The 13,247-nt window shown below is 39.9% G+C and overlaps 1 long non-coding RNA gene across 1 annotated transcript in view; it reads right to left on the reverse strand.

Annotated features, from left to right (window-relative positions):
* Window positions 1-2,118: 2,118 nt before the first annotated feature.
* LOC134731992 (uncharacterized) overlaps window positions 2,119-13,247 on the reverse strand; it is a 43,575-nt gene continuing 32,446 nt past the window's right edge. The window contains exon 3 of the long non-coding RNA XR_010114773.1: window positions 2,119-3,308. This is a non-coding gene — a long non-coding RNA (uncharacterized lncRNA). The remainder of the gene's footprint in view (window positions 3,309-13,247) is intronic.

A 13,247-nucleotide genomic window follows, 5' to 3' on the forward strand; every position in this document is an offset into this window, starting at 1 on the left:
TTGCAGGAAGCTGATACACAGAACCTATAAAAGGGCCATTTAGCACAGAAAAGGTTAGTCAGCAGTCAGCAGTAGAGTGGATTTAGGTTATAAATAAGAGAGTTTCTTTCATATGACTACCTTTCAACTTATTGAGAAATATTTTACCATGTATATCTTGAAAAGCAGTACAAATATTAATCTTTCCAGAAGTGTTAAAACATCCTCATACCCACAGGCTGACGAATGTGCTAGATGTTTTAAAAATTGAGGACAAGATATTTTTATGCCTTAACTTGTTTTTATGAGAATGAGAACTAACATTTATTGAGCCAGGTATGAAACTATTGATTTTACAGATTATCACATTTAATGTTCATAATAATTATGTTCATCATAATGTAAATATTTCTATTTTATAGACTCAGAGAGGCCAGCTGAAATATCAGATATCACATAGGTAAACAGTGCTGGAGTCAGAATTTGAACTCAGGTCCTATATGAATATGAAGCTACTGTTCTCTGAGTATATGTCTTCCCTTAACTGGAATGCTGTCTTTTAGTCTGAGAAGTAAATTAAAATAAAAACATTTCTTCAGATGCCCCAGTTGAATGACTGTGAGGCATTTAATACAGATACAGAATTGGACAGAGATATGTGCATATGACTAATCTCTAACTTCTGCTCCAGCAGCAAATTCTTTATCCAACGTCTTCTTCTTCCCTTTGTTCATTTATCGTAGTGGCTGGAGCAGACCCTTTGAATTTGGTTCTTGTGTTACTAGCTATGTAACTTTGGCTAAGTTACTTAGTTACTTTACCTTTTTGTAGCTCTGTTTTTTTTTTTTTCTTTTTTCTTTTTTTTTTAAACAGAGTTTCGCTCTTGTTGCCCAGGCTGGAGTGCAGTGGTGTGATCTTGGCTCACTGCAACCTCCGCCTCCCTGGTTCAAGCGATTTTCCTGCCTCAGCCTCCCCAGCAGCTGGCATTAAAGGCGTGCGCCATCACGCCTGGCTAATTTTTGTGTTATTAGTTGAGACGGGGTTTCACCATGTTGCCCAGAATGGTCTTGAACTCCTTACCTCAGGTGATCCACCCGCCTTGGCCTCCCAAAGTGCTGGGATTATAGGCGTGAGCTACTGCGCCTGGCTGTAACTTAGTTTTATCATTTGTAAATAGAGATAATAATAGTACTTATTTCATAGAATTGTTGTGAGGATAAAAAAAGATAAAGTGTAGTGCTGCATATAGTAGATGAATAATGTCTTAGTCTGTTTTGTGTTGCTACAAAGGACTACCAGAGGCTAGGTAATTTATAAAGAAAAGAGGTTTATTTGGCTCAGGGTGCTGCGGGCTGTACAATAAGCATGACACTGGCATCTGCTTCAGGTGAGGGCCACAGGCTGCTTCTTCATGGCAGAAGGCAAAGGGGAGCCAGAACGTGCTGAGATCACATGGTGAGAACAGAAGCAAAAGACAGTGAGAAAGGACCAGGTTCTTTTAAACAATCAGCTCTCAATGAAACAGTGATACTTACTCACTTCCCTCTTCCCAGGGAAGGCACTAATCTACTCATGAGGGATCTTCCCGCATGACCCAAACACTCTCCCATTAAACCCCACCTCCAATATTAGTGACTAAATTTCAACATGAGATTTGGTGGGGAAAACAAGCCATATTCAAACCGTAGCAAATAATAAATATTAAGATATTAATTTTTAAAAGAAATTTAATTGTGGTAGAATACAAATAACACAAAATTTACCATCCTAATGATTTCTAAGTGTACATTCACATTGTTTTGTTCATTACCACCCTCCATCCACAGAAGTCTTTTCATCTTGCAAAACAGAAACTCTGTACTTATTTAAAAATACCACTTAATCTAGCAATCCCACTACTGGGTATATACCCAAAGGGAAGGAAATCATTATATCAAAGAGATACCTACACTCATATATTTATTGCAGCACTATTCACAATAGCAAAAATATGGAATCAAACCAAATGTCCATCAATGAAGTATTGTATAAAGAAAATGTGAGACATACATATACACACACATATATACATATATAGACACACACATATATATATACATATATACACATACACGCACGCACACATGGAATACTATTCAGCCACAAAACAAATGAAATCACGTATTTTGCAGCAACATGGATAGAACTGGAGACCGTTATCCTAAGTGAAATAACTCAGGAACAGAAAATCAAATACTACATGTCTCACTTATAACTTGGAGGTAACAATGATACACATGGACACATAGAGTAGAATAATAGACATTGAAGACTATGAAAGATGGAAGGGTGGGGGAGAGGTGAGGGTTGAAAAATTAACTATTGTTTGCAGTGTTCACTATTCAAGTGATGGGTACATTAAAAGCCCAGACTTCACCACTAGGCAGTATATGCATATAAGGAATCTGCATTTGTACCCCCTAAATATATAAAATTAAAAATAATTTAAATCCATCTCCCCATTCCTAGCCCTGCCAGCCCCTGGCAACCACCATTCTATCTTCTTTCTGTTTCTATCTCTATGAGTTTGACTATTCTAGGTGCCTTCTATAACTGGAATCATGCAGTATTTTTCCTTAGCTATTGATTCTTACGAGTCAGAACATCTAAGTGCAGTCTTAGCTCCTTGGCTTCCTAGCTGTGTGCCTTTGAGAAAGAATCTTCGTTTTAAGTGCCTGAGGTCCTTCAGCTGTAAAATGGGAATAATAATACTCCCTTTCAGCTGGTTTTGCAAAGCAAAGGTGGTGTTAGACATGAAAATACTTTGTGTTCTCCACAGTGTTATTTTTATTGCAGGTGGTCACATATTTTTATGCATTAATTAATTTGTTCCTCCACCCATCACAACATTCATTCCTTTAATAAACTTTAATGAGGTCCTTCTGTGTACCAGCCTCTGTGCTAGGCACCTGGGAAGACACAAAGATACAGACTGTACTCTCAACACTTCACAGACAAGTTAGGAGGCAAAGGGGATACAGATCCACAGCAGCCAGTGGGTGTCGTAGGTGTTATATGCACAGAACTAAGGTCTCAGTTCAGTGGTGGTTCAAAGGGGAAACTTTTAAATGGAGTGGCCCCTTAATTGCACTCATCATTTTGGAAAGAGCCCTGGATGGGCTCCAGAAGACCTGTGTCCTCCAGCTTCACGGTTAGCCAGTCCAGTGACCTGAGACAGTCCTGTTCCCCTCTCTGGGCCTCAGCTTGCACTCAGGGAATGGTTTTCCAGTTGAGTTCTCTGGTGTGCTGGAATTCAGTGGTCCGGGATTCTTTCCTTCACTACTCTGTTTCTATTATTGGGATTCCAATTGAAAAAAAGGAAAAATGTTCCACTGCTTTAAAAAGTTTGCAACTAGAGATGTACCTTTGGGCAAGGTGCCTAATTTTTCTAAACCTCCATTTCCTCATCTATAAAATGGGGGTAATAACAGTACTTACCTTAAGAAAGTTATTGTAAGAACTAAATGTGTTTATAGTCATAGTAAGTGCTCAGTAAATATTAGTTAATATTATTGTCATTATTATTTGGAAAACTCTGGCTAAGAGGATCTCTCAGTCCCTTCCTGTGATGACCTGAGTCTTACACCATCCTCCATGTATCTTATATTTCTGTTTGCTTTCCAACCTCAAGCTCCTTGATTTCCCTCTCACATTTCACGTATACTCAGGCCTTGGACCCTTGGCTTCCCACGTTCTTCTGTGGGCTATTGTTGATAACCTGGGCTGGGGACTGTGAGAGCCCAGTGGGGCCTGGGTGTCACAGCATGCGTCCCCTTTCCTCCGCCCATGCAGGAAGTCGAGTTTTCCTCCCTCCCCAGTCCCACAGTCTCATCAGCTAGAACATGGTCCTCCGCCTTGGAATAGTCAACTTGCTCAGTAAGTGAACTAATTACACTGGCTGCGCTTGTCTTTTGTTCCCCAATCTTGCTGATTTGCTATTTATAGCAATTCCAAAGATGTTTCCTGGCAGTGTCCCTTTTCATTCTGCCTCAAAGACATGACATGGAGTGTAAAAGCAGCTATAACAAAGCCCCAGAGGCCCTGCCCCCTGAGAACTTTTGGGTACAGAGTGCTAGATCTTATTTATTTATTTTTTTAACCTGATATTTTCCCAGCAAAGAGACAATGGATAGTAATTAGGCTCTTTGGAGTTGGAGTGGTTTTTGTTTTTTTTTAATTTAAGTTTTAGGGTATATGTGCACAACGTGCAGGTTTGTTACATATGTATACATGTGCCATGTTGGTGTGCTGCACCCATTAACTCATCATTTAACATTAGGTATATCTCCTAATGCTATCCCTCCCCTCTCCCCCCCATCTCACAACAGGCCCCGGTGTGTGATGTTCCCCTTCCTGTGTCCATGTGTTCTCATTGTTCAATTCCCACCTATGAGTGAGAACATGCGGTGTTTGTTTTTTTGTCCTTGCGATAGTTTGCTGGGAATGATGGTTTCCAGCTTCATCCATGTCCCTACAAAGGACATGAACTCATCATTTTTTATGGCTGCATAAAAGATGGAGTGGTTTGTTTAAAAAAAAGAATTCAGAAAAGGAGACAGAAAGAGAGAACCCGTGGCCAACATCCACACAGTGTGCCTGACTGACTGCGAGCATGAAATTAATCAGAGTGTAACCTATTTGACATCAAAAATTAAAGAAGTAGAGATAGGCTAGACAGCTGCCTGGATGGGAAGGTGAGCTGGTTCACCACGTGGGACAGGTGTTGTCAGTGTCAAGAACCCCACAGTAGCCCCTTGAAGCACAGAGTGGTGTAGTACAGTCAGTCAGGGGCTTCTTTCTCCATCTTTGACCCAACGTGAGAACAGCAGGATTCTTTCTTATATCCGGCATATATTAGTCTGGAAAGAGTACTGAATTTAGAGTCCTTTGCACTGGGTTCAGATTCTAGATCCAGTGGTCATCAGACTGTAAGGTACCTGAAAATCACCAGGGAATCTTGTAAAAATGCCCCACTCCCCGATGTTCTAATGCAGTATTAGCTGACCTGGGTCTCAGCAGAAGCCAAGGCAAAAGCTTACAGATACTACTACCTTACTGTGGACTAAAGTCCCAAGAAGTACCAGGAGGGGAAGAGGGAGTGAGGAAAGGAAAAAGGAGGACAAAGACAAGGGTGTGCCATTGAGCTGGCTACAACTTCATGTCAGGTGAAGCCAATTTCTCACAAGACTGTCTTCGAATAGCCCATGGGACCACTGTGCCTCAGGATGGTCAGAGCAGGGGAGGAAGGGAGAAGAATTGATCCATCTCCCATTCCCGTGGGTTAAAGGCTTGCCCCATGGAGCATTTACTTGTTTGTACTTCCAGATTGAAAATGCATGTTGCCAAGTCTGTGACTTCTTGTGCCTCAGCCAGGGTAGTAAGGATAAAAGATAAGGGCACAGGCCATTGGTATGACCAAAGTGCTGTCAGGTTGCATGCATTGGAAGTCAGTGGGGACCTGCAACCAGTGGGCAGGGCTGGTTGTTAGTGGGATGCTGGGGTGGAACAGAGGGCCAGGAAAAGCTAAATGCATCCTGAGTGGCACATAGGAGGTGTCCCGTAAACCCTAAATGATAGCAATGAGGGTGGTCTGGGGAATGTACTTTGAGAAACTTGTCCTAGACAGAATGACCTTCCACAAACCACTTAACTTCTCTGCATGCCAGCTTCATCATTTGTAAAATTAATAGAATGACATTTAAACTCACTTTCCTGAATATAAAATTAAATAAACCTTACGGAAAATCTACTTAAATGACACCCAGACTGTACAAATCTGGACTGCTATTTTGCATTGGAACAGCCGAAGGATGGCTAGGAATGAAAACATCCTTTCCTGCTTTCAGTAACATTCACAGAGTTGAAGAAGCTTGTGGTTGGTAAGTTTGGACATTGTAATTAACCAAATATGACAAAGCTGAATTTTGTGGAAAGCAAGCAAGCAATCCATGCAATAGTTAACACATTTTAAAGGTTTATTTTCTGCTAAAATGCTGGGTGGGGGGTGCAAAGGCAAATGAAATAGTGCTCTATGGACATGTAAAAAAACAACGAGCAATTTGGGAATTGTACTTCTGTTTACCCTTCTAATTATAAGGCTAATTAAACCCTGATTAGTGGCTGTGGTGTATAAATACTTTTGCTGTGCTTGGTTCCCTTGTGGAACATTCAAGACCCATGAAATTCAGGTACACAACCAAACTTCCATTTACTGGAGGCTCAGCTACCTTCAGCTTTGGTCATACAAGTGTAAACAGAGAAGAACAAAGCATAATCAGTGAGTTACCTCCTTTCCTAGTCTTTGATGGTGACAGGTATATATAACCACCACCATCAATTTTTAGCAAGTTCTGGTATTATTGAATGAACTACAAGTTGTTAAAACATCATGGCTTCGTTGTTTTTGAACAATGAAATGCTCTTTAGCATTTCCACTAAAGAGGCTCTTTTATCTTTGGACAACTGAATCTTCCAGTGATGACCTGTAATGCATCAAATCCTAGCTCCATGATTATAAACATGGGATCTTAGTATTAGACAGGCCTTAGGGGTTATATGGTTTAACTTCCACTCAGAGTAGGAACATGCTATTTTAGATGAATGTTTACAGTGTTGGGAAACTCAGTACCTGAATACCCAGTCACTTCTCTTAGGGGAGAATGCTCATTAATAGAATATGCTGTGAATTCTAAACAATGGTACGAAGTGGAGATTTTAGGCCAAGTCATATATAATCCATTCTCTATCAAACATTTTCTGTAAAGAACCAAATAGCAAATATTTTAGGCTTTGAATACTAGCCGCATATGATCTCTGTCACATATTCTTTTTTTTTGTTTTATTTTACACACTATGAAAATATAAAAACTGGCTGGGTATGGTGGCTTATGCCTGTAATCCCAGCACTTTGGGAGGCCAAGGCAGGTGGATCACCTGAGGTCAGGAGTTTGAGACCAGTCTGGCCAACATGGTGAAACCCCGTCTCTACTAAAAATACAAAAATTAACTGGGCATGGTGGCAGGCTCCTGTAATCCCAGCTACTCAGGAGGCTGAGGCAGGAGAATCACTTGAATATGGGAGGCGGAGGTTGCAGTGAGCTGAGACCACGGGACTGCACTCCAGCCTGGGTGTAAGAGCGAGACTCTGTCTCAAGAAAAAAAAAAAAAAAAATTCTTATCTCACAGGTCAAAGAAAAAGAACAAAAACAGGCCAGGTGGGCCGGGCGCGGTGGCTCACGCTTGTAATCCCAGCACTTTGGGAGGCCGAGGCGGGCGGATCACAAGGTCAGGAGATCGAGACCACGGTGAAACCCCGTCTCTACTAAAAAAATACAAAAAAAATTAGCCGGGCGTGGTGGCGGGCGCCTGTAGTCCCAGCTACTCGGAGAGGCTGAGGCAGGAGAATGGCGTGAACCCGGGAGGCGGAGCTTGCAGTGAGCCGAGATCGTGCCACTGCACTCCAGCCTGGGTGACAGAGCGAGACTCCGTCTCAAAAAAAAAAAAAAAAAAAAAAAAAAAAAAAAAAAACAGGCCAGGTGGCTCACGCCTGTAATCCCAGCACTTTGGGAGGCCAAGGCAGGTGGATTACTTGAGGTCAGAAGTTCAAGACCAACCTAGCCAACATGGTGAAACCCTATTTCTACTAAAAACACAAAAATTAGCTGGTATGGTGGTGCACACCTGTAATCACAGCTACTCTGGAGGCTAAGGCATGAGAATTGCTTGAATCTGGGAGGCAGAGGTTGCAGTGAGCTAAGATCATGCCATCGCACTCCAGCCTGGGTGACAGAGTGTGACTCTTTCTCAAAATAATAATAATAATAATAATAATAATAATAAATATATAAAATATACATAAATCTTAAATATACCCACACACATGTATTTAGCAGAATTTTCCTGGGTGCTTTGTAGTCAGGCTTCTTTTTTTTTTTCTTTTAGACAGGGTCTTACTCTGTGGTCCCGGGCTGGAGTGCAGTAGCATGATCTAGCTCACTACAACCTAAACTCTGAGGCTCAAGTAATCCTCCCACTTCAACTTCCTGAGTAACTGGGACTACAAGGGTACACCTATGAGCCTGGCTAGTTTATTTTTTACTTTTAATTTTTTTTTTTTTTTTGGTAGAGTTAAGGTCTTCCTTTGGTGTCCAGGCTGGTCTTGAATTCCTGGCTTCGAGCGATCCTCCTGCCTCAGTCTCCCAAAGTGCTGGGATTACAGGCATGAGCCACTGTGCCTGACTGGAGTCAGATTAAAGTGGATTAATCTTTCATCAACATCACTGACTATGTTTGGGAGGCAGGACAGCTTATTTAATCTCTTTGAGCTTCTCTAATAATCCATGAAGTTGGGTTATATGTGCAGTGGCAGATTGCAGTAATAGTCCTAATGCTTCTCCCTTCCTTTCTGTGTTCACACTTTTTGCCATGTAATTTAGTAGTGCTATCTCGCTCTGACACTATATGACATGCTCTAGCCAACAGGATATTAGCAAATGTGATACAAGCAGAGGCTTAAGTAATGCTAGTGTGTTTCCAGTTGTACTCTTGGTCCTCTGCCGTGATCATGAAAGCAAACTTGGTCCAGCATGTTGGAAGGTGAGAAAGACACAGAGAGGAGGAAACTTGACCCAACTGCCTCAATCAAAGCCAGCCTAGATTATCCAATATCCGGTTAATGCTCAGACATATGAGGAAGTCCAGGATAAGCCAGAAGAACCACGTAGATGACTCTCACACTAAATAATTTACTGAGTTTTAGGGTTGTTTGTTATTTAGCATTATTGCAGAAAAATAAAACCAATACAGATGCCTGCCCGCAGAGTTGTTTTGAGAATTAAATAACAACTCCCTTTCCTAGAGTTTCTGCAATGTATTCATCTTTAAAAAGAAAAAAAGTTATTGAACATAATTTTTTACCATTTGTCTAACATTTAGAGTTTATTAGTTACCTTCACTTTTATTTACTTCCTTTAATAAAATAACTGCTATTCCCAGGCTTCTTGGTTACAGATGACAATGCAATAATTTAAGCAAAAAGTAATCAATTAAAGAGTATGAATTGGCTCACAAAATCTCAGAAAGAGGCAGAGAACCAGGCTTGGATGCTATACCATTAACAACACTATGGGCAAGGAAAGCTTCCATTCATTCTGTAGCCCCATGCTAGTGAAAAATCTCTTGGCTTTGATGCTTGCTGTTTGATCTCTGCTGCACTCAGGCTTGAAGCCATGAACTCTACCCCCACTGCTCTAGAAGAACCAGAAGTCTTACTAGTGATCCTGCCAGAATATTTGCTCTCCCTGGGTGGCCGCTGCCTCATGATAGTTTCTGTTTAGAAGTCTTGTGTGGCTGTGTATAAATGGAGAGAATTATGTCACATGACTGTACTCTTTCTGGAAGAAAGTTCAGGAAATGTAGTTTTGCTGTTAGAACAGAAGGCAAGTTAGAAGGAGATTAAAATGGGTACTGGATGAGGCAAACCACAGTATCCACCACACAAACTCTAGGGCCAATGGCCCTGTCCACATGCCACAGATGAGCAATCAGAGGTTCAGAGAAACTCAATGACTTGCCCAAGGTCGTATAGATTGTAGAGGGCAGTACCACCTGAACACACGTTTTTAGATATTAAGAGCTTCATTACTTCTATAACAAAACAAATTCCCCCATCTCTTTGAGGGTGGCCTATCTAGGCATAGGTGACATTGCTGGCTGGGGAAGTGAGGGGAACAGCTGACTTGGTCTGAGTTTCCAGGAGACTACTGAAGTTCCAGCATGAAGCCACTTTGCCAGAAGTAGTGGCAGAGGGATATCATATATTAAAGATTCAAAGTCTTTAAAAACAAAAAACAAAACAAAACAAAACAAAACCTGTGGTAGGCTTCAGGAATCAGCATGAAACAAGACCTTATAGCCAGCCCAGACGTCCAATCAGGAAAGCCGTCCAGGTTCCTGAACTGTCAATAGGGCTTCAGGCTAGGATTCCATGTGGGTGACCACAACTTGATATGGCAGTATGATGCTTGCCCAGCATGTATTTGCTGCAGGCCCTAGAGATATGTCAGGAAAATACTGCTGGGGCTCCCATTTGTGTATGTTTCCTCAGCACACAGCTAAAAAGTTCAGATGCCTGCAGATAATGAGACCATAAACCCATGACATCTTATCCATCCTTCTGCTTCCCTCTCATTTTTTAGACCATAGGAAGGGTTACCTTTGAGACAGATTGATGAATAGGACCCAGACTGGAATATGCTGATTGAGTAGAAATCCTCATCAAACTAGTAGTCATTTCACTTATGTTATTCTAATGAGTAGAAAAGATAACTGAGTTTTTTGTTGTGTTTTGTTTTGCAGAATGTGGGATAAGGGTATTTATCCAGCTGAGAAAGCAATAAGGAGCCTTTCCCACTCTTTAGTGTAACAGGTTGATTTGAGTGCATTCTGCTCTTCCTCATGCTAGACATGGCTGCTTTCTTTGGCTGTTCCCTTAGACACATATTCAGCCATATCAATCTCTTGTTCCCATGCCTGAGCTTTTAAGAGCTCAACCAATGTATCCTTCAGAGTGGCAAAATGCATTCTGAATTAGAGTAAAAGGCTTTTCATTTATTCTTTGAGACCCATTATACATAACAAATAACAACTTTGACTTATTTCTAAATGTCATCTAGCAAAACATCTGCTACCCAAGGAAAATATGGACCTCCCCAGAACATGAGCTTACCTTTGCACCTGCTGTGAACATATAGTGATTTCTTAGAATTCATGTTCCAGCCAATTGACAGGAGAAGCATCAGATTGGATTAAAGAACAGAACACTGTTTTAGCTGATTCTACTGCATTTCAAGTGGTTTGTACTAAGTAGCTTTTCCATGTATTTGTATAGTGTACCTGAAGACCAGAGATGTTTACTTTTCTGTTTTATTGGTTATCATTATCATTCAAAACAAGAAAATTGAATAGGAGGCAGAATGGTCCAGCTGAAAGAGGTTTGATTTAAAATACAGGGAGTGGGAGTTGTGTCCTAGGTATTAGGACTGCTTATTTTCATAAAATCTAATCAAATCAATTAAGAGATTAGAGATAGGAAAGAGCATTATATATATATATATTATATAATATATTATTGTGTTATATATAATATGTATTATATATTTTTAAAATCTTTATTTTTATTAATAATAAAACTGATGTTGAAGAATGTGATTTATATCTGTAGGCAAGTGGGTGTTTTTAAATACTGAATTACAGAATAAGAAAGACTTTCCATCTAAATCCCAGGCAGTTCTGAACAAGTACAGGGCTTCTCTACTCCCTTAAAAGCAAATCCTGACCCTATAAAACATATAGGGTTCTTCCATAATGGCTGGGCAAGCTAAAAGTTAGAAACCCTATAGCTAGAGAAACAGGATTGATTTGGAGTGTGTGCATGTCCAGGGGCGTTGTTAAAAGCAATAGCAATCTTTAAGGCAAATAATTGAAAAGCCAACTTGAAATAATGGTTGCAAGTCACAAGTCAACAGACTAGCCAAAAATTTAATAGGGGTATCTAACAGGCTTAAAAATGAAAAGAGGAATAAAAGAAAAACTGATTTCAAGCATTAGTGGCTGTACAATCTGGGGGAGACAAATTCTACAGAGTTAGTCAAATAAAGTCACTAAACAAATAACAACAACAATAAAAACCCTAGAAATAACAACAACTTCTGGGAAGAATCAGAATCCAGAATTCCTATAATACATCATCTAAAATATCACTTGTAAAACAACAACAACAAACGAGACGTGCAAAGAAACAGAAACCCTATAGCTAGAGAAACAGGATTGATTTTTTTCTTTTTTTATTGTTATTATTATTATACTTTCAGTTTTAGGGTACATGTGCACAATGTGATTTTAAGTGTGTGCATGTCCAGGGGCATTGTTAAAAAACAGCAGCAATCTGTAAGGCAAATAACTGAAAATCCAACTTGCAATACTGGTTGCAAGTCACAAGTCAACAGACTAGCCAAAAATTTAACAGGGAGATCTAGAATGAGATAGCTATTGTGTACCTTGATAAGCTGCCACTATCCCTGTTGATCTTTGTTGTTCTGGAAGGCTACACACATAGGTGCAGCTGTGTGCATAATCTGGAGACACCAGAGAAGGCTTTAACTAACTATTCATCCATGGCTGAATATGAGACCTCATAAACTTAGAGAGGAGATGCAAGAAGGCACATCAGAAAGTATACTGTATCAGATTTGTAAACTGCCTGAAGGTTGAAAGTGTTCGCCAACCCACATACAGATCCATTGTCAAAGGGTAGAAATGTTACTGAATCAAGATGTTTAAGTACTGCCTCTGACCACTCAACATGATCACTACACTGCTTACCAGGGGTAATCTCTAGAACCCAGGCTTAAAATGAAAAGAGGAGTAAAAGGAAAACTGATTGGAAACATTAGTGGCTGTGCAATCTGGGGGAGACAAATTCTACAGAAATAGTCAAACAAAGTCACTGAACAAATAACAACAACAATAAAAATCCTAGAAATAATGACAACTTCTGAGAAGAATCAGAAATCAGAATTCCTATAATATGTTATCTAAAATATCACTTGTAAAACAACAACAACAGAAAAAACAAGATGTGCAAAGAAGCAGGAAAATATGACCCATACTTAGAAAAAAAGTAGTCAAAACATACTATATTTGATGGGTGCAGATTTGGACTTAGCAGAAAAAGACTTCAAAGCAGCTGTTATAAATCTGTTTAAAGGTGAAAGAAAACCATGTTTAAAAAGTCAACGGAAAGTATTAGTATAATAATTCACTAGAGAATATCAAGAAAGAGATATAAATTACCAAAAAAAGAACCAAATGGAAGTTCTGGAGTTGAAAAGTACAGTAATTGAAATAAAAAATTTACTCAAGGGGCTCAACAGCAGATTCAAGATGTCAGGAGAAAGATTTAATAAACTTGAAGATAGATAAATAGGACTTATCCAATTGGAAGAACAGGAAACAAATAGAGAAAGATGAACAGGGCCTCAGAGACCCATAGGACACCATTAAGCACAGCAACATATGTTTCATGGGAGTCTCATAAGGAATTGAAAGAAAGAACGGGGGAAAAAATATTTGAGGAAATAATGCCCAAAAACTCACCAAATTTAATTTAAAAAATAATCCTCATGTCCAAGAACCTCAGTGAACTCCAAATAGGATAAACACACACACAC

Source organism: Symphalangus syndactylus, chromosome 19, assembly GCF_028878055.3.
Source record: "Symphalangus syndactylus isolate Jambi chromosome 19, NHGRI_mSymSyn1-v2.1_pri, whole genome shotgun sequence".
Taxonomy (NCBI): domain Eukaryota; kingdom Metazoa; phylum Chordata; class Mammalia; order Primates; family Hylobatidae; genus Symphalangus; species Symphalangus syndactylus.